The 22,345-nt window shown below is 47.1% G+C and overlaps 1 protein-coding gene across 1 annotated transcript in view; it reads right to left on the reverse strand.

Moving 5' to 3' along the window:
• The window catches only part of PEPD (peptidase D), a 189,581-nt gene that overhangs the window by 83,972 nt on the left and 83,264 nt on the right, over nucleotides 1-22,345 (reverse strand). The window lies entirely within an intron of this gene.

Consider the following 22,345-nt stretch of genomic DNA (forward strand, 5'->3'; position numbering starts at 1 on the left):
CCAACATCAATAAAGGTTTCCTCCCAAGAAACTGTCAAACTCAGAAGAGATTTCTTTACGCTCATCCCAGCGATTTATTTATATTTTATTACATGGCTAGGCTGCCCTTCTCCTTGTTCCCCGTGTGCCGAAGCGAATAGATAGCTTTCTATTCCCTGGCCCAAGCCAAATAGAGAGGAAAAAATTGGTGAGCGGAAAACGACAATAGAGAGAAAAAGAAAAAAAAGAAGAAAGAAGAGTTTGGATTTATATCCCCCTTTTTCTCCTGTAGGAGACTCAAAGGGGCTTACAATCTCCTTTCCCTTCCCCCCTCTCAACAAACACCTTGTGAGGTAGGTGGGACTGAGAGAGCTCCGAAGAATTGTGACTAGCCCAAGGTCACCCAGTTGGCATGTGTTGGGATTGTATGGGCTAATCTGAATTCCCCAGATAAGTCTCCACAGCTCAGGCGGCAGAGCGGGGAATCAAACCCTGTTCCTCCAGATTAGAGTACACCTGCTCTTAACCACTACGCCACTGCTGCTCAATATGCCATAAACTGCTTAATATTGAACCAGACCACTGGTCCTTCAAGGACGGCATTGTCTGTACAGACTGGCAGCAATTCTCCAGGGTCCCAGGGAGAGGTCTTTCACATCAACTGCTGCCCAATACATGTAAAACTGGGGATGACGGGAATTGAACCTGGGAACTTCTTCATACAGGGCAGATGTTCTACCCCTGAGCCATGGCCCCTTCCCATCTGACAGGGCCAGAGGTCCCCTTGAGGAATCGGCCTTTCTCTATTCTACGTGAACAAAATGCAGGAAATACGTCCCCTCCTGGGAAGTACAAATCAAAGCACCGGGTTAGACCTTCTGTTCAAGCTTGAATGCAAGCAAACGCAAGATGTTCATAATGCACTCAGTTCTTGCGGTACTGACCCTGAACAGTGAACTCCGCTGGTGCTGCAATTTTGTAATCTCTCTTGAGTCTCAGAAAGATAAACTAGACTGTGCAGTCCAAAGGTGTGTGTTGGGGGTGGGGGTGGAGAAGTGGCTTAGAAGCAGCGCTGAGGAACTTACCCTGGCGGCAGGTTGCTGGGGTGCAGGAACTAGAGATTGTTTTTCAGTGCCATTGTCCCTGCACCACAGAAGGCTGTACCCAGTGTTTCAGGGGAGGGGGCATCGCTGGGGGCTTTCAGCCTGGAAACACCTCCTATGCTGGCAGCCCACTTACGCCACCAAAAAGTGTGGCATAAGTCAGTTTTCCCAATTTGTTTTTTCAGGAGGCTAAGGGTTTTTAATTTTTTCCTCTTTTTGTGCTACCTGAGAACTTGTTGGAGGTGGCACAGGTGTGATGCTGTCGTCCCATCCCCAGCCGCTATTCCGCCCCCCCCCCCCAAAACCACACTTTGAATTGGGCTGCCCATAAAGTAAATAAATCCAAGCCATCGATTGAATATAAGGACACTGTTTTAACGGGGTTCTTCCGTTCTTCCTCCCCACACCAACAAAACTTGGTTGTTACTCTATAAAGCACTGAGCACATTAATGGCACAATGTAAGTTGTTTAATTTGGGTCACCTGACCTTGTAGCCAAAGGGCTCTTGGGGTCCCTCACAAAAAAGTTTAACCAAACAAAATACAAGTACATTAAAGCTTTACTCAGAACAGTTATCAACACAATCATACACATGCAAAATAACGTAACCCACTAAATTATCTTTAAAATAACTCCTCACAGCCCAAACAGAAGTATAGACAGAGAGATGGGAAAATTGGAAAATGAGCAGGGAAATGAAACAATAGAAACAGAGGTGTAGGAGTACTGCTAGAGGATTTTTTAAAAAAAAGAACAACCCAACCAATTGGAGCAAAACAGTAAAATTTCAGCAAAAACTTGTAAAGCACAGACCCAGGCGCTGCTCAATGGGGACCTCATTCTCCTCTCATCCTTTTAAACCCCACAACAACTTGGTAAAGCAAGCTAGGCTGAGAGTGTGCAATTGTCCCCAAGTCACCCAGTGGCCCCTTCTGCACATGCAGAATAATGCGCTTTCAATCCACTTTCACAACTGTTTGCAAGTAGATTTTGCTATTCCACACAGCGGCAAAGTGCACTGAAAGTGGATTGAAAGTGCATTATTCTGCATGTGCGGAAGGGGCCAATGAGCTTCCATGGCGAAGTGGGATTCAAACTTAAGTCCCTCAGATCGCAGTCTGACTACTTCCCTCTGGCTCAGCCAGTTGGGGAAAGGTCCTACCAGAGTTGGGATGCCGCTACTGAAAAGGCCCTGCTTCTGGCAATGGTAAGTCATTAACTAGCAAGAAGTTAGAATAGCTGCACTGTTAACTGCACTGGTTATCTACTTCTGTATCCCAAACATTCATTCATATCTGTTCCAGGAAGGGTTTTGCTGCTTTTTAGCATGGGCTCTTTTGCAATTGCTCTGCCCAAGAGTTTTGCAAGGAGATTTACACAGCTTCAAGTACACCATTAACGCTGCCATTCCATTTACCAAGGAGAAAGTGAGAGGATTCTTCACCTCCGTATTAGAAATGAAGAACACCAGCTGACCTTTGGGTTTGATGATCTCTCACCTTGAGAAGCAGGAGGTGAGTGAGTTATATGCAATAACATCTGTTTGCTCAAGACTCATAATGTCTTGCGGCTGGTGTGTTCTGCCTAGAACGACGGACGGGAATGCTTGGTTACCACAGAAGTCAGGAATGAAAGGGAGGAATTAGTGGAGCAAAAACTCTATGTGAAGATCTTAAAAACGAAGAAGAGAATCACGGTTCGGATTTAATTAACATTCCTGCTCAGTCTCACCTTAGTGTAGGTCCCACTTCCTGTTTTTTTGCCTATCCTGATCCCACAATCCCTTCTAATGGTGGGGTTGGGAGATACATCTCCAGGGGCATACCAGATCCTTTGGAGGTTGTCTCATGGATAAAATGGGTCTTCATTTTTGGGGTGTCTTGAGTGCCCCCCAAAGGCCTATGTGTGACTGTGCCATTCAGGCATTCCTTAACAAAAACAATACAACTGACCAGGTGGCATTTTCTTGCGTTCTAAATAAATCTTACAGCTAGTTTCAATCACAAAGCGTTTGCAGATGCTAGGAGCTTTTTTGCCAGCAGGTATAGAAACATTCTTTTGCAGATGCTGGGGTTAAAACTTGTTCCTGACATTTATAATATTCAGTGCTTGAAAAACAGTTTAAAACCTCACAGAAAAGAATAATTGCTCCCATAGGGACCAATCCACAGGTCACAAGGGTTGGCCTTCTTCCTGCGTTTTTTGCATTCGACTGCAACGGAGCCTTGGAGGAGATTTTTTTTTCCTCAGTAAAACCTGAACTTCAGCCGACTTTCTAATCAAAGTTGTGCTCCTCTGCATAGAGCTAAAGGAAAGTGCTACTCCAGCCGCACAGAACAGATGGGTCCCCGAGAGCTGGAGGGAAGTTTGTCTATTCAGGGGGAAAATAATAATAATAATAAATAGGGGGAAAATAAATGGCTTTTTTAATTTAAACAGTTTTAATAGGGCAGATTAATTTTCTTTTTTCCGCCCCGCATGCTGAGTTAAGGAAGCAAGAAAGGGGCGGGGGGGCTGTCCCCTAGAAATAATTAATTACCGGAAATTTCATTTATTATGCCTATTAGTAAACACAGGATTTTAAAAACACCCACAGAGCAGATTTAAGCTATTCAGACATCAAAATGGGATAACAGTAGTCCTAGGTCACAATCTAACTTGCATCACTAAACTGCAATCAATTTATTTTTTTTTTTGGTTATGGCGGGGTTCTTATGGATTTCATCACTTATTTAACCAGCTGAGTATGCCAAGACAGTGGCTTCCAGAACAGCATCCAAGAGGCTCATATGACTCCCAGACGATATATCTGAGACGTTGGCCCTTTCCCCACTTACTTTAAGCCCCGTGCTACTCTCCGCAAGTAGCGCGGGGTCCCACTGCACTCCCGTCAGGGGCGGCAACAGCGTAGCCGCCCCGACGCTGCCGCTCTTGCGCCCCCTCAAGGCGCGGCATCCCTGGCGCTGGCGAAAACGGTGCCTTTGGATGACCCTGCATACAGCGCGGGGTCGTGGGGACGCCCGGACGCGCGCCAGGGATGCCGCGCGCTCAGAGCAGTGCACAGCGACGGCGGCAGCAGGGAAAGTGGGGAAAGGGCCATTGTTTCCCATCAGTTCAAGAGGATTAATTTGGGTTCAGTGGTAACCTTCTAATCTTTGAGTGAGGATCTGAATTCTCCGCTGGTTGTTTGCCTAAGAGCTGCAAATCTTCTTCCACATGAAGATTCGTCAGATGATGGTTTTGACAGGAGGGCAATATTTAGAAAAACAACAGACGCAGGTAGGTGGGAATCCAAACGCTTGCTAAAAGCTTAGGAGTCACCAGAAGTGAACACGAACACTTTGAGAACGCTGTTGAAATGCACAGGAGGCACGTCACGATTGTAAAGTTGGATTGAAAAGATTTTAGGTTTGTGTGGGTTTCTAAGGAGTGCCTGGGAGAAAAAAAGAGAGAGGGTGGGGATTATAAAAGGGGGTGGAGACAGTGAAATAAGAGAGTTTTTGGAATTTTATTGCTGGTGGCAGCCTACAAAAATTAAAGACACAGAGAGGGAGAGGGGGAGGGGACATGTCAGATTTGGTGGCTGCATTCCAAAGAAAGATGAGACAGAGAAGACAGTGAAATATAGCAAGGAGAAAACGTCACAAGGCAAAAAAATCAACCAAACAAAACCCCAAAATGCATATTTAATCATCACTTACACACTGTCTTACCAGGTGCAGTCACAGAGATCACAAGGAAATATATTTTTTCATTTATTTATTTTGATTTCAGACAATTGTTTTTTACTACTAATAATTAATCAATAAAGAAGAAACTCTCCCCCTTTTACTTCTCATTTCTGTGTTGTAACAGCTGCTTGCTCAGCTCCTCCTCCTCTCAAGTCATAGCTAATTTACGGCCATCCCACAGGGTTCTCAAGGCAAGAGACATTGGGAGGTGACTTGCTGGTACCTGGCTCCATATCACACCCCTGGTATTCCTTGTGTAAGGAATTCCATAGAAGCAGAAATAAAAGGCTTTTGGGAGTAAAAGTCCATTTATTAAGACATCTTAGAAAGCTCAAGGTACTGACGTGGCAGGAATGACTTACTTCCCGGGCCAGAAGCACAGGTTATAATCTTCATTCCACCCCATCCCCCATCCTGTTCTGGTATGGAACGGAGTCTCCTCATCTCCCGCCAAGAAGATAAAGTCTCCGCCGATGAAGCTGGCTTCCATCAGCCCGGCGCTTTCGGGAATGCACTCCTGCTGTTACTTCACCATCAATACCCATTGAATCCTTTTACACTCTGCCTCCCAGTGCTAAAGAGACCCTCCCCCCCCTGTGGTTTATCATGAGGAAAGGCGCTGTGAAAGCAGAAATAAGGGTGGGGGCGCCAATATTTCTCGGAATAAACCCATTGATTATACCTCCGCAGAGTGAATATCCCACCCAAGAGGACCCTCTTAGCCAACATTGCAAAGCTTAAGGGTTAAAAGCGGTAGGGGAGTCCAGGATACGCGTCAATTTCGTGAGTGCTTGTGGCCATCAATAATAGTCGCGGTGGGGCCTCTCCGCTGAGTCGTGCCAAGCATCGGAAGCTGAAATTTCCCTTGAAGCAAGCTAGGAATGGAAGACAGTGGATGAATGTTACTAAGAGAGTTAGGCAATCCAACTGGACAGTGACACTCATTAACTCACTTTAGTAATCACTGAAAAGGTCCTGTTCTAATCTTTGCCCAGTTTGAGAAATTTATGCACCGCGATCCCTTGAGATTTTTTGGCGGACAAATACAATCCTGCCCTACATAACGCAGAGGGAATCTGAAGCCTGGTAGTTTATCCGCTTGCTTACAGCTTTGGGGAGAGTCCTTAGCCTGTTGTAAAGAGCGCATTTGGACCCGATTTCCACCCTCGCTAGGGACAGTAATCCATTGTTAGCAGAAATTCTGGAGGGTCCAAAGCTGTCGCTGGTAGTTGTGGTAACCTTGCGGGAAGGAGCTTACCAGACGTGGCTCTGCCAATTTCAAGAGGGGGTTTTGTACCGCTATGAACCGCATTGTTATAGGCGCATTGCGCCATAAGCGGAATAAGCTCGCACTCCAATTGTCTCTGGTGGTAGTTGGTGTAACAGAACGTAAATACTGCCTCTAAGGAGTTCTGGTTGCGTGCTCTTCCGCCTTCACTGCTTTCACTTTCTGAAGGCGTAGGGCGGCGACTGTCAGCGGCCCCCAATAACCCTGCAAAAAAACGCCTTCCAGAACTTCTTTGAATGAAATTGGGGCCATGGTCGGAGACCACCTCATCGGGGCGGGAATGTAGACGGTAAACATGTTGAATGAACAGCCGTGCAACTTAGGAGCAGAGGGGATGGAAGCACATGGAATAAAATGGGCTTGCTTAGAAAATAAGTCCACTACCACCCACAAAACCCGTGTTGCCAATGACTTTCGGGCAAATCTGTAATAAAATCCATGGAGGCCATGACTTCCTTAAGGGCTGGAGGCCATCGAGAAGGCTCCAACAGCCCATGGGGCTTCTCCTGAGATGGTTTTGGCTTCCTGCAATAAACCGAAAGCAGCCTCTATAATATAATGCCTCATCGTCCCTATGACAAGCAGCCACCAGAACTGCCGGGCTGGGCCAAATGCAGAGTTTCTAGAAAGCCAAAATGTCCATTGAGCTGGTAGACCATCGTGGCAGGCTTCAAGAACCTGCCTTTCATGGAGGGGGGGGAGGCACGACTCAACATTCCCCCCTCTCTGCCAAACTCCATTCTCCAAACTAATTGGGAGTCACTTTCTTCCTCATTGGAGGCTCAGGCAGCCCACGGGCCTCGAAGTTCCCCGTGGAAAGGAGAAGGGAGAGACGAGACTAGGAAGCAGGGGTGTGAGGAGGAGTGGACGCTTTGAGGATCGGGTGACAGCCAGCCCCAACTGGGAGTGGGGAGAGAAACAGTCGCGTGGAATGTCTCTGTAAGGTGCTCCACCCCTCCCCCCGGGTAGGGCGCCGAGCTGGCCAGCCAGCTTCTATTGGTTTTCTCTGAAGGGAAAATGGGACGGTGAAAGAGAAACGAGAAAAGAAATCGGCTCCAACGGAGTTGTTTTGGTGGGTGACATCTTGGAGGGGGGTGGAAAGAGCTGCCTAAGTTTTTTGTGATCCGACCAAACCTGGAAAGGGTGTAAGTTATCCCTCCAGCCAGTGGCATACAAGTGGAGAGCAAGCATTACTTTGATGGTCAGTAGTCTCTTTATCCCCCTACAGTCCAGTTGGAGTTCCAGCACCTGTGAGAATTTCTTGTAGACAATTGGGCCAAGCACAATGGAACTTCAGCCTACCATCTTTATTTTTTCTGCAAATAGGCTTGCCCCAAGTGCTTTGTCCGAAGTAACTCCGTACTTGAACCAAGGCTACAAAACGGGAGATCTGGGTCAGGGTGCTTTTAGGATAGGTTCGTGGTAAAAGCCGCACTTTAAGAGTTGAAAGGCTGTTTGACACTCTCGACCAGGAAGGGGGGGGGCCCCGGTCATGGCGGAACAATTGGATCTTTACCTTTTGAGTGCTGTGGCAGAGGTCTGTGTAGAGAGGAGAGCTAGTTCCAGCTTAATTGGGGGTATAAAGTCAATGATAGAAATTAGCAGTGTGCCAAAAGAAAGATTTGAGTTCTTTATGCGGTTGGTGGGGTAGGCTACATTGGAGGACTGCGCCAATTCTTAAAGCAGGATCCATTTTCTGCCCTCGGCGTAGATCCGGGGTAAACGTAAATAGTCAATGGAGGTCTGGGTGAAAACAGCATTTGGAGAAGTTTGGCAAAGAGGGAGCTGTCGAAAGTGACAACGCTTTTAATACCTCCCTTTAGACCAATGTTTACAAAAATGCTCTTCTAAGTGGTTTGTGAGTAAATTAAAACGCGTCATCTAAGTATACCACAACTCCCTTGCTAACAACAATAAATCATGGAGAACTTCTATTGATAAGGGGCTATAAAAGCCCCTTGGGGCCCCACTTAACCTCAATGGCATTATCAAGTATTCAAACTGTCCAAACTTTTGTGTTAAACGAGTCAAGTGTCTATAGCCTTCATGCAATTCTGACTCTGTAGTAAGCTTCTCTCAAGTCTCAATTTAGTGAAAATGCGCCCTTTGCCGGTTAAAGTGCATCTAAAAGATCCTATGATCAAGAAGGCAAAGGATATTTATTGACAGAGGAGACTGCATTGAGACTCGATAATCTGTGTGCAAAAGTCAGAAGGACTCCATCTTCTTTTTGCCAAAACAAAACGGGGGAGCATGCGCAGTGTTATTGTTTTGGTAGCCATCACCGTATGAACCAGCGAGGCGAAATAGGTTCTTGTCCAGGAAGGCACGAAAGTTCCTTTCCTTCTCCTCATTGGGACTCATGGCGCGTAGATTCTACCTTTTTGAGGACAGTTATGCTCTCTGGTTGTATAAATCCATTTTGCAGTCCAGCGTCTCTGTGGGGGGTGGCAACTGATGCGCATTCTTGCTCCTCTGAAAAAACTCTGGCTAGACTGGGCGATAATGCGCTGGGTGGGATGCCAATTGAATCGGGGAGCAATGTCGCTGAAGAAAGCCATGGGAGGGGGGGTGGCCATGTCAGGAAAGTTGGGTTTTCCCTCCAATTCATGTGTTCCACCGTGAGGAGTGGTCAGTGAATTCTAAGATCCGTTTTTCTTCCAAATGAACTTTGGTTCATGTAACAGTAAATCCATGGCATGCCCAGAACTATGGAGTGTTTCCATTACCGGCCATAGTCTAAAATAAAACTAATTTTTTCTCCCAATGAGGTCGGCGCGAACTTAGGAGGAGAACCGGCTGTGTGTTTGAACTGGGCCGGTCAACTTTCGCTCCTCGAGGGGGGGGTGCTGGCCCATTTGGGTGAATGGGTATGGGCTTAAGCCAGAGGGACCCGGTCAAAGACCTAAGCTCCCTCCAGCCACCTATAGATAAGCATTAAGGTATGTTGGAGCAACAGCCAAGAATCCCACAGAGGGTCGAGGGCTATGGTACGCGCAGTGTGTGTTTAGCGGGCCATTGGCCAGAAACGCTTGGACAATGTAATGAGCGCTGCCTTCACTCACCGTCAGAATTAGGAGTCGTATTCCACGTCCATGGGGGGGGCTGAAGAAAGGCAAACGGGTTGCTTCCCCCTCCCTCGGAGTGTCGCCTCGATGTGACCGGGCTTTAGACGGAAAAAGCCCGCTGCCGGAGGCGTGCCCCGATCTCGCGGTGGCTTGGCAGATGGAGTCTTGGCTGTAGTTGGAGTCGGTTGGTTTTGTTTCTTGGGACAGTTGGGCGAGCTAGATGACCTGGCCCTCCTCGCAGTAAAGACACTGGTAATCCCAGTCGGCTTAATGCACGGCGCTCCAGAAGGTGGTTCGGGGCGTTGGAAGGCCAATTAGATTTGGGCTTGGCTTGCTGAAAGTGGTGGTTTTGGGACGTGCAGCTGGCTCCTCGACACGGTGAGCGATATTCCAAACGAGGCTTTCACCCTGGGACCCCAACTGGATCCAATCTGCGGCAAATAGCACGGTAGGAACCCGGAATTAAAAACACCGGGCTTCACGCAGCCTGTCATCCACAGCATCCGAGTAGCGGTATTCGCTGCGATTTCATGCGCTCAGGCCACTCAGGAGGGAAGTCGCAAAGTCAGCCCGCCGCATCTTTGCAAATTCACCGGGCAAATTCTGCAAACGTATGCGGTTTGCCTTTGCTGGATAGTTTTGATGGTATGCGGATAGCTTCATTCTCGGGCGCCTGGATCTTGGAAGCCAGCTTTTAAGACTTGGAGGAACATCTGCGCAAACCGTATGCGTGAGAACCTCTATCTTGGCAAATCCAAAGGGTCACTTAACCAGTCGGGCTGCCGCCCCATCCAGGACTGGAGCGCCGGGATGGTCCCGATATTTTTTCAGCTACCAGACCGGGTATAAATCATCATAGTCTTCCAAGTGGGCATTGAGTTGCAAAATGAAGTAGGAAGTTTGGAAGCGGTCCCATCAAAACGGGCTGGTATCAAACGGGGTCTATAGTAGCCCCGCCTCCATCGGCTCTTGGCGCCTGCTAAAGGTAGCCCAGGCTGCGCGTGAGCTGAGCAAGGCTGGGCAGGCAGCTGTTGTAACGGGGCCCTGCAGAATCGAGCGCTATGGTACGGCTGGCGCTTGGGTGGCATGGACCCAGTGCGGTATCGCATTCTGGCTCGCAATACGACATGATCAGTACAGCATTAGACTCCAACTTGGGCTTTAGCTTGTCTGCTGCCTTCCTTAGCTCCCCTCTCCAACGCATGGCCAGCCCCCTCTCCCTTGCCGCGGGTCAAAGGCATCTTGCGCGCATGCAGAGCGAAAGCTTCTCTCGCTCCAATTTAGCCGAGTTCGTCCCCGCTTAAGAGCTTCTGCTAGTAAGCCTTACTCTGCGTCATGCATAGCGTCTTTGAAAACCTTCGCGTGCCGCTGTAAATCCAGTCTGGAGTGTTCCAGGACCTTTATCATGGACTGACAGATTCTGGGCGACATATTGCCGCTTGAGCGCGCATGCTTTGGCACCCGGTCCAGCTTCGAGTTGGACTCTCTTGGCGCTGTTAACTGGTCCCGGTCCCTCTGCAGGTTTTGGCGGCTCCATTTGCTGGCAACTGTGCCCGCTCCTCACTCCTGGCATAGCTGGCGCTTCACGGTTCCATTGCCGCTTGGGCCTCTCCCTGCAGTCGCCCCACTTCTCATCCCAGTCCTCTCGATGGGGAGAGAGGGGAAACAGATCCTGCTGGGAATGCAGGCTTCTTCGGACTCTTCTTCGCCTGGGAAAGCGTAGAACCATCGGAGACACTTTGTGAAGCCACCGGTGGCTCCCCTGAGGGGGGCACCTTCAGGCGCGGTCAGCACTGTCTGGATCCGGGGGGGGTCCGATTGGAAGACGGTAAGTGCGGATACCCTCCCAATCCCAGGTTTTAGTCCCAATTGATGTGTCCTCTTGGATCGGCCCCAGTGCTGGTGCCACGGTGGTTCTTGGGAGACACTCACCGGGAATATGAGTCCAGGAACCGCCTACCGGATTCCTGGGGTTTGCCGCATGAAAGGTGGTCAGGCCCCGCCTCTCTCACATGACAGGGTTGCATCTGAGGTTTGTAATCCATTAACGTAAAACGGGTAGAGAATCCTCAATCCACAGGCTTTCGATCCATAGGGCACAGCGCCTGGAACGGCTCTGAAGGAAGTCCCCATGGCATGGTCAAGCCAAGCCACGCCCCTCGCTCCAACGGAGTAAAGGAAGACCTCGCATGGATAATGCAGGACGGTGAAGGGCCACCAGCTTAGGCCCGCCTCTCCAGCCGGTGCCTCCAGATCCAGAAGGGAAAGGGTCGAGCCCTCTTTGGGGGGCTACCAGACTCCTTCCTCCGTAGAAACATTCAACCTCCAAAGTCATACATTACCCAGAGGTCCACTGCATAGTAATATAGATGTATTAGGATTCCTGCCACAATGTAAGGAATTCCATAGAAGCAGAAATAAAAGGCTTTTGGGAGTAAAAGTCCATTTATTAAGACATCTTAGAAAGCTCAAGTACACGCAGTGGCAGGAATGACACTTCCCGCCAGAAGTACACAGGTTATAACCTCTATTCACCCCATCCCCATCCACAGTTTCCCATGGGAACGGAGTCCTCGTATCTCCAAGGCAAAGTTAAAAGTCTCCACCCGATGGAAGTTGGCTCCATCGCCTGGCCGGTGGAGATGTAATCTGGTTACTTCACCATCAACACCATTGAATCCTTTACACCTTGAAGGCCTCCTATCCAAATATTGGCCAAGATCAGGGCTGAGAGAATATGACCGGCCCAATGTTACCGACAAGCTTCTGTGGCGCAAGCGGAGATCTGAATGTGAGATTCCCAGGTCCTATTCCGGTATCTTACACACCACAACCAAGATATCCCCAAAGGCCCCCAATCTAGACACCGACCTGCTTAAACAACAAAAGTGACCTGCCGAAAAAGTGATGGAGACCCTCCACAAGTTTGGAAAAAAACACTGAAAATCTAGATAGTGTGAAAATGCCAAAGGAGTTTATCAAGAGGAACACGGAACGTCACTGGACTGAAGAATTACCAAAGTGAAGCAATCAAAATACTATCAAGTCAACAATGTAATATTAGTAACATATGTTCCAGAGATACATGCTGTGCAACAGGTGCTACTCAAGAAGAGGGGGAAAAGCAGGAAAAGAAACCCTGGAAACCCCACAACACTCCAGGAAATGAAAAGCTACGCAGACACTGGTGCTTTGGGGCCAGATGGCACATGCACTTTATAGTAAGGCAAAGCATATTTTCAGGACAGGTTCTGGCGCTGATTATAGGGCAAAGGCTTGTTTTAAAAACAAAACAAAAAAAGATCCATTTCTTTGCAGCCATAGAAAATAGGGAACAATCTAAGGCAGGGGTAGGGAACCTGTGGCTCGAGAGCCGCATGCGGCTCTTCTGCCCTTGCACTGCAGCTCCACGAGCTGAGCTGCTGGCCCCATCCTTGCCCGCCCTGCAGGCAGCAGGGCGGGAGCACCAACTGCCCGCAGCCGGCTGGGCTGCGCTGTGGGCTTCCCCTCTCGCCTGCTCCGTTGGAGCGGGGCGGGCGTTTTCCGGAAGCCAGTCGGGCGCAGGCTTTGAGCCACTGGTCTTCTCCTGTCCCTGCTCCGCTCTGCAGGCAGCAGGGCGGATGCATCCATGCACTTCTCAGAATGAGCGGAGTAAAAGGTAAAAAAACCCAATATATACAGTGTTATCTTTATTTTAAATGTCAAAAATTATTTGCGGCTCCAAGTGTTTTCTTTTCCCATGGAAAACGGGTCCAAATGGCTCTTTGAGTGTTAAAGGTTCCCTACCCCTGATCTAGGGGGATAAAGAGGCATGTTCCTGATTGCCCAAAATCAGGGGATGAGAGTTTTAATGGTTTTGGATCGTTTGTTTTGTACTTTTAATTGCAATTTAATGCTTTAATTCCACTCTGGTGTTTTATCATACAGTAAGCCAACCTGAGAGCCTTTGGGGTGGAGGATGCGAGACAAATTGATTAATAAAATAAATTAAGGCACGTCAGAGATACAGAAAGAGAATTGGGGGGGGGGGAGGGGAGAGAGAAAGAAAGAAAGAAAACCTGCCTCCTGTTTCCATGTCTTTTCCCAGAATACAGCTGAACTTAAGGTCGCAACATCTGACAGTTCATTATTAATGGACAAAATTAATATTCTAGACATCCTGCTCCGAAGCCGTCGACATTTGCGCCCACAGAGCTCAATTATGCGGCATTTGTGGTAACAGGAAGAGAAGAATCGACGTGTAGAAAATGCTGAACTGTCCACTGCTCAGCACAGGCAGTGCGTGGTCCAGAAAGGTCCAACTGGCCCATGGCTGAGCAATGGACAGTTCAGCATTTTCTACACGTTTTTCAATACTAGAACCAGGGGGCATCCATTGAAAATGCTGGGGGGAAGAATTAGGACTAATAAAAGGAAACACTTCTTCACGCAACGTGTGATTGGTGTTTGGAATATGCTGCCACAGGAGGTGGTGATGGCTACTAACCTGGATAGCTTTTAAAAGGGCTTGGACAGATTTATGGAGGAGAAGTCGATCTATGGCTACCAATCTTGATCCTCCTTGATCTGAGATTGCAAATGCCTTAGCAGACCAGGTGCTCGGGAGCAACAGCCGCAGAAGACCATTGCTTTCACATCCAGCACGTAAGCTCCCAAAGGCACCTGGTGGGCCACTGCGAGTAGCAGAGAGCTGGACTAGATGGACTCTGGTCTGATCCAGCTGGCTTGTTCTTATGTTCTTATGTGCTTATGGCTTAGTACTCATCAATCTGAATGGACAGGGGGGAACGACACACGCAGCCAATGAGGACTCAGCACAGCCCAGCCTGCCTTTCCCAAGGGAGACTGCTATGTACAGCGACAATCTTCACTCCTTGTGGGAAAGGATAAATTAGGCCTATATTTCAAGTTTTTTAAAAAAGAAGAATGGTAAGTTGCACTACTGCTCTCTGCTCACGACCACAGTTCGACCCCAACAGAAGAGGGTCTCAGGTAGCCAGCTCAAAGTTGATTCAGCCTTTCATCCCTCTGAGGTGGGTAAAATGACTACCCAGCTTGCTGGAGTATAGAGAGTGTCTTAACCTACTGCATCTGTGTATGGTTCTCCAGTTGCACAGTGGCAGATAGGAAGGCGCTCCAAAGGGTGATCACTACTGCACAGCGGATTATCGGCTGCCCTCTCCCCTCCTTGGAAGAACTCTATAATTCCCGAAGCCTAAAGAAAGCCCAAAATATTCTGAGAGACCCGTCTCATCCAGCACACTCTCTTTTTGAACTGTTACCATCTGGCAGACGATACAAGTCTATCAAAACTAGGACAAAGAGGCTTAGAGACAGCTTCTACTCTAGAGCTGTGGCTATGCTGAACTCCGTGACTTCGTGTTGATGTGTTTGGGGCTGTGTAGGGATGGTTGGAGGAAGGGGAAAGTGAGGATGGGGTATGAGTCTGAAATTGTGTGCATCGAGGAATGCTGCTGTAAATTTCGTTGTGAGTGCACAATGACAATAAAATGCTTATGCTATGCTTATGGAGTATAGTGCAGATGACTGAGAAAGGCAATGGCAAACTACCTTGTAAACACAGTCTGCCTAGTAAACATCATGTGACATCATCCCATGGGTCAGTAATGACCTGGGGCTTGAACAGGGGACTACCTTTACCTTGTTTGAAGTGACAGGCAAATGTATATTCTTGGTAAGATGGCGTTTGTGGTCTCTTCCAACCCTATGATTCTATGGTAGGCAACAAGTAAACATTCTTCTTTTTTGTTTGACAAATTCCCTGGGTTTCCTGTCTTTGCAGATTTGAAGAGGGACTTGTTCTGCTCAGTGGCCACGGTTCTAACCCAATTGACCTACAGCAAATTATTATTTTTCTCAGTAAGACAAAATGGTAGAATTCAGACTGCACAATGAGGCTGAAATCTTCCCCCCTCCCCCCTCTGCTTTCTTTTTTTTTGTCACTGAACCGTTTAAAAAGAGTTAATGCTCAAAAATAAAATTAGCAGGGAAAAGAAGTCAACTTGCAATTTCTCACACACACCTATCAATCCATGACGCAAAATGTGCTATGAGAAGATTCCCATCAGCAACACCACTGAAAATAAATTTTCACTTCTCTGCCTCAGTGGAATACGTGGAAAACTAGAGCACGAGAAGGGAAAGAGCACTTTAGAAGTTAAAGAGTTTTACAAAGAATGCCTGGATTTTCAGCTATCAACAGCTGAACATGCAGCTACACTTTTTTTCTTGGGATGGAGTGCTTGTTTGTGAATCTCACCAGAATATTACTTCTGTGCTTCCCTATTTCTATGCTTCCTGCTTATAAAAAGAACACCACAATTTGTTGCAATCAACACTGGCCCTCAACATTTTTTTAAAAATCACAACAATACCAGAATTGGCACCATCCTAGGACAAATACAGGATCCAGTCCTTACAGGGACTGATCAAGTTGGTACAGATGCATTAACCACCATAATTCACAGCCCAATGGGGTGGTGGGTTTCTCCAGAAGCCTTGCTTTCAGAAGAAGAAAGAAGAAAAAAGAAAAGAGAAGAAAGGAGGAAGAGGAGGATTTTGGATTTATACCCTCCTTTCTTTCCTGTAAGGAGACTCAAGGCAGCTTACAAACTCCTTTTCCTTCCTCTCCCGACAACAGACACCTTGTGAGGTAGGTGAGGCTGAGAGAGTTCCAAAGAACTGTGACTAGCCCAAGGTCACCCAGCAGGCTTCATGTGGAGGAGAAGGGAAACAAATCCAGTTTACCAGACAAGATTCTGCTGTGAAGCAGTGGGGAATCAAACCCAGTTCTCCAGATTAGAGTCCACCGCACTTAACCACTGCACCATGCTGGCTGATACAGTAGACAGCAGTGGTTACCAGTGTATAGTATGAAAAAGGCAAATTCCATGCTGGTCACAATCAGAAAAGGATTCAGGAATAAAATCACCGCCATCATAATGCCTTTATGAGCAGCAGTGGCGTTCGAGGTTAAGAGCTCGTGTATCTAATCTGGAGGAACCGGGTTTGATTCCCAGCTCTGCCGCCTGAGCTGTGGAGGCTTATCTGGGGAATTCAGATTAACCTGTACACTCCCACACACGCCAGCTGGGTGACTTTGGGCTAGTCACAGCTTCTCAGAGCTCTCTCAGCCCCACCTACCTCACAGGGTGTTTGTTGTGAGGGGGGAAGGGCAAGGAGATTGTAAGCCCCTTTGAGTCTCCTGAAGGAGAGAAAGGGGGGATATAAATCCAAACTCCTCCTCTTCTTCTTCTTCTTTATATAAATCTATTAGGAGACCACACATGGACAGTTTTTGGTCGTCACGTGACAAAAAGGATACTGTTGAGCATGAACAGATGCAGAAAGGAGCAACCAAACTAATCAGGTGGCTACAGCAAGAGAAGTTAAGCAAAAAATCTGACTCTTGAACAGGTCTCATTTACAGGCAAGTCAGGTCAGTTTCTAGAAGGAAGTTTCTAGAAGTTGTCTAGAAGGAATTCCATGTGCATTTTAATTCCGGGAGCAGAGAAAATGGAACTGCTAAGTAGCAATTCTGCAAAACCACACTCACGTTAAGATGTTCAAGTCTCTCCTGGCACCCAGCCTGCTTATGCAAAATGAATCCCCCTGCTCAGTGCACATCACTTCAGTGAAGGTCAGAAGACAACGCAACATCTGTTGGTACGTCAGGAACGCTTGTTAGCAGAACGCACCTGTTGTTTGGAATGCCAGAAACAAGGAATCTATTTCTTACCGACTGAACATTTAAAAAGGTTGTCTGCAATTCCGGCTGGGATTTGTAACTTTTCAAAGGTTCCCCTTCAGATGAAATTCTGGCCTCTTAATTCTGAATGCTAAACAAGTGTATCTGGATAACTGGAGGAATAACACTTTAAATAATGAGTTTGTCTACAAGACAATAAGGCACGAATTAAAAGGGGGAAAAACAAACCACTCCAGGCAAAGAGGAGAAGGAGACTGTAGCGAGTCTCTCTCCCCTTTGCCGGAGAAAGGATGTGTACAATCTCCTTTTTCTTTTTTGCGCCCTTGGGGAAAAAAAGAGAGGGATGAATGAAAAGTGTGAACCGTAATCCGTAAGAGAGCTCAGCGGATCTGGAAATTTAACACCGGAAGATATGACAGCGACTCATCTGATAGCCTAAGCCCTGCTTTAGAAATTGGGGATGACAGTGAACAGAATGCAGAATAAAAGAGGCGGATTTGGACTCTCACACTGGGAAGGGCACCCAAACGTGAGTGTGTACATGCACGCACAGAGCTACGCCATGCATATCAAAAGCCGAGGGGGGGAAACGATTGGAGTGGAGGAGAGGCTCCGTATTGACACCGCTGTCACTTCAAACAAGTCACAGCCGAGACCTCGTGGTGTATGATTTGTTTTATCCCGCTTACACTATTGATTCACAGAAGGCCGGGATGGAGATGTTTTGGCACTCGATTAAAGCAAGAGAAAGGCGGGGTGATAGCGGAGGAGGAGAGATACGGGGGTTTAAGCTCCGGGATGGGGAAGGGGGAAAAGAACTGAGATGAAAAGGAAGACAGTTAACAAGTTTCCTTAGAAGACCACAAGGGAGAGCAGCAACAATAAATCCAGGGAGGTTTCTAGTCAACTTTAATTCCCCTGGAGGGCATGGAGGTCAGGCAATGCCGGAGGGGGCAAGAACTCGGGTGGTGGATCTTTGAAGTGCCAAGAGCACTAAGACAGTTAAAACAAACAAGAGTCTAAAAGCACTAACAACATTTTATTCTGGCATAAGCTTTTGTGGAATAGAGCCTGGGTCATCAGGGAAGAAAAGTGAGGCAATAGGGGGTGGGATACGACAGGGGTTATATGAAATAAGGCCTACTCAGACCCAATTGCTTTTCTCACTGACCAGGAGACACATAGTTCACCTGCAAGGGATATAAACAACACACAACTATACAGACCAGAAGACAGCCTCACTGGTACTCTTAGCACAGACTGAAGTTCCTGGCAGACACCCTCCCCACAATTAATTTAGATGTGTGAGGGGATAAAGGAACACCCACATCTGAACATTTTGTTCTATAGATTCCTAGGATGAAGAAGACAAGAAGAAGAGTTTGGATTTATACCCCGCTTTTCCCTACCTTTAAAGAGACTCAAAGCGGCTTACAAACTACTTCCCTTCTCCTCTTCACAACATACACCTTGTGAGGTAGGTGGGGCTGAGAGTTGTGAGAGAACTGTGACTAGCCCAAAGTCACCCAGCAGGCTTCATGTGTAGGAGCAAGGAAACAAATCCAGTTCACTATATTAGCGGTCACTGCTCATGTGGAGGAAGGGGAAATCAAATCCAGCTCTTCAGATTAGAGTCCACTGCTCTCAACCACTTCATCAAGATGCCTGCTTGACCTTGGACTAGTCACAATCTTTCTGAACTCTCTCAGCTCCACCCACCTCATAAGGTGTCTGTTGTGGAGAGAGGAAGGGAAAGGAGTTTGTAAGCCGCCTTGAGTCTCTTTACAGGAGAAAGGCGGGGTATAAATTCCTCCTCCTCCTCTTCTGCGACATCTGACCCCTGGGCTTCATGTCTGACAATCTTGGGGTAGAGGATCACCTTTCAGTAGAGAAATGTCTCCTCCACAAGAGGGATCTTGTGTCTGCCTCTCCAAGAGGGCATACCTGTTTGACAGCTACCTTGCTCCATTTTCCCTTGGACCCACCTTGGTTTACAACGACGGCAACAACTAGTGGGGTGAAAGCTCTGTATGACAAAATCACTTTGCTGTTACAGTCACCCCTGTAGCAAAGGCCCCATAAATACTTGAATACGGCGCCCTAAAAAGTCCTTGTGGCCCAAGCTCGGGCTTTGTCCTCTGGGACGTTGATTCAGACACCCAGCCAGACCAGGAGCTCACGTGTACCACTGACCAAACCTAGCCCCAGGCAATTGAGGGCAGGGTGAAGAGGCAAAAGGCAGAAAGGATTGCTACTCTTCAGCTACTCTTCCATGACTACAACCCACCTCACCCATCCCCAAAACAGCTGACCAGTTGACAGAGCCCCAAACCCGGCAACGTGCAGGTAACCAATTGACACCCAAGAGCATCTCTGGATAGGGGCTGCGGCCTCGTGTTCCAGCGGCTCTTTTTACAAACGAATTCAGCTGTCTCCTAGAAATCAAATCAACCTTTTAGTAAGGCTAGATAAAATCCAGGCAATAAAGGAGGGATAGCACAATGCACTCACAGTTAAACCTTATGATATTTCTCCACTTGGCTGAGTTATTGATTTGGCATTATTCAGGGCAGTTTTACAGTGTGGAATTATTTTGATTCCATTCCTGCAACTGGTTTTCACGGAGCCTACGACACGGGAGCTGCTGTCTGGAACAGAAAGAAGGATGCCTCTCTCTTTGGAAGGAAGAGATCCCCCAACAGTCACCTGGCCTTAACCTCTACAGTGCCAGATGTCTAGAGAGCGTCCCAGACTATTCAAAAGGCTGTTATAAGAGACAAGAACACCATTTTCTGAAAGACTGGAAATCCTTTTGGCGAATACTTACTGAAAACGTATACAAACAGAGAAACAACAGCAGGATTAGAGATTTTAAATGAAAACAGTGCATTTGATTAAGATTATTAAAAGGACTAAAAGTGAAAAAAGTAGATATTAATTATAAGCACAGAGTTAGATTTCCACTTGGATCCTTAGTGAGGTAGCTGGAAGTCACCATATATATGTGTATGTGTAGGTGTGTTTTTCTTTTAATTAAGAATGGTTATTATAGGGGGGAGGGGGGACTAGATCGGGATCTTTTCTTTCTCTTTCTACATATGTGCTATTCAGATGTGTAAAATAAATAAAAATTCTCATTAAAGAGTAAGATCCAAATGAAAAAAGAAAAGAAAAGTCAAATAGCTCACATTTGCCATGACCAAGCAAACCAGTGCCAGAGAAGTAGAGCGGTTACATTAGCAGGTTAAGATCGGGGAAGTCCAGGCTGAAATCTCCACTCTAGCATGGAAACTTGCTGGCTGACCTTGGACAAGTCGCACACTCCCGATCTAAGCTACCTCAAAGGGTTGTTGTGAGATTTAAAATGAAGGAAGCTGCTTTGAGTCCTCATTGGGGAGAAATGGGGTAGAGATTACATTAAATAAAGTTTAGTAAAAAGGGTGACGCATGTATGGTTAGAGAGCCAATGTGGCGTAGAGGTTGAAGTGTTGGACTAAGACCCAGGAAAACCAGGTTCAAATCCCCACTTCTGCCATGGAGGCCTGCTGTCACACACTTGCTGCCCTGACCTTGGATGAGCGTCTTCCAAGGAATACCAGAGTTGTGAAAGTAAGGCAAGCAATGGCAAACCACTTCATAATGTCTCTTATGCAGCTGTGGCATAGTGGTTAAGGGCAGGTGTACTCTAATCTGGAGGAACCGGGTTTGATTCCCCGCTCTGCCACTTGAGCTGTGGAGGCTGATCTGGGGAACTAGATTAGCCTGTGAACTCCAACACACGCCAACTGGGCTAGTCACAGTTCTTCTGAGCTCTCTCAGCCCCACCTACCTCACAAGGTGTCTGTTGTGAAGAAAGGAAGGAGTTTGTAAGCCCCTTTGAGTCTCCTATAGGAGAGAAAGGGGGGATATAAATCCAACTCTTCTTTTTCTCTTGACTTAAAGCCCTACAGGGTCATAACACGTCAGCTGCAACTTGAGCACATACACACAAAGAAGTGGGATAAGCTGTCAAGCTTTACAGGTTGACAGGGAATAATGAAAGTGGCAACTGCAGAAGCAAAAGGAGACCTGCACACTCAAATGTTCCCGCCAACAAGGGTGTTTTTTTAAGGGGATGGTCACATTCAGCCAAACAAAAGGCAAGAGGCAGTTTAAAGAGAGCTGGAAAGATAATGCCATTCTCCCCTTCCCAAGGATAAGAGGTTGAAGAGTGGAGGGGCTTCCGGTTTGGGAAGAGAAGCGGCAGCAGCATCCTTGCGGAGCTGCTGATTTTGACGCCCTTCACCGCAGCGAACCCTAAAATATTTAGGGCGGTAGGAGACTTCGCGGAGCTGGAAGATATCCCACCCACGCTGAACCCCAGTTAGGGGACCCGTGAGCCTGCAATTCGTGGTCGGTGAGCTGGCGCGGAAGAAAATCTCACGGAGACGGTTGGGGGAAGGGCGTTAGAACGGGGAAGAGCAGCCTTCCCCTTTGGAAGCAAAATACCCAAACCCTAGAGACATATATCAATACAAACTTTGTAGAAACAGACATTGAACTTGGTGAAGTCTGTACTTAAAAGAGTTTAAACTCTTCTATATGCTTCCACCTCTATATGAGAACAGAAAGTAACGGGCGGTTTGAATGTGCGGTTTTGAATATAGAGGTGAGGAGAGTGGAGACAGGACCCCCGGTAAGGAAAAAGATAAACAAAACTTAAACTGGGCAATTACCGAGAGAGGTCAGAAGACTGAAACTTCTCAAATTTGTGGCTCAGAGAGAAAAGCAGTCACATTTAAATTGAAAGAAGGAAAAACATTACCACTTTAAGGATACAAGTTGAATGGAATAGAGGGAAAGAGCGGAGGAGAGTCAGAGGCAGAGTGGAAGGAGGTGATTGCGAAACCATAGAGATGTAAATTAGCCACTCTGGCACGTGAAAAGAAGACGGGACCTATACAAAGCAAATAGCCCTAAGGATTACGTTTAGAACTGCTGATGTGGAAAAATGTGTATCTAACTTAACAAGTTAATGGTGAAGACAGCTCATTTTGTTCCATTACCAACAATTATTTAAGAAAATAAATGGCGACTAAGGGAAAGATGCAAACGAAAGATAAGGGAGGAATAAATGAGGAAATAACAAGTGGAAGGAGGGGATCAGAGTCTGCTCCAAAAATGGAAATACTTTATGAAATGATCTCTGCAATGCAGCAAAACATTGCTACATTACAACAGGATATGCAAAATAACTTTAAAGAACTTAAACAGGAAATAGCGCAAGTTAAAAAACTTGAGGAAGCAGTCCTGGCTACAAGACAAGATGTTAACAATGTTAAAGAACAACTAATAACAATGGGAGAGAGAATGGATGAAAAAGATAAGCGAATAGAATTTCTGGAGGAAAAACTAGTGCTAATGGAATTAAGAAGCAAAGAAAAAAATATACGGATTAGAGGTTTGA

Source organism: Sphaerodactylus townsendi, linkage group LG14, assembly GCF_021028975.2.
Source record: "Sphaerodactylus townsendi isolate TG3544 linkage group LG14, MPM_Stown_v2.3, whole genome shotgun sequence".
In the NCBI taxonomy this organism is placed as follows: domain Eukaryota; kingdom Metazoa; phylum Chordata; class Lepidosauria; order Squamata; family Sphaerodactylidae; genus Sphaerodactylus; species Sphaerodactylus townsendi.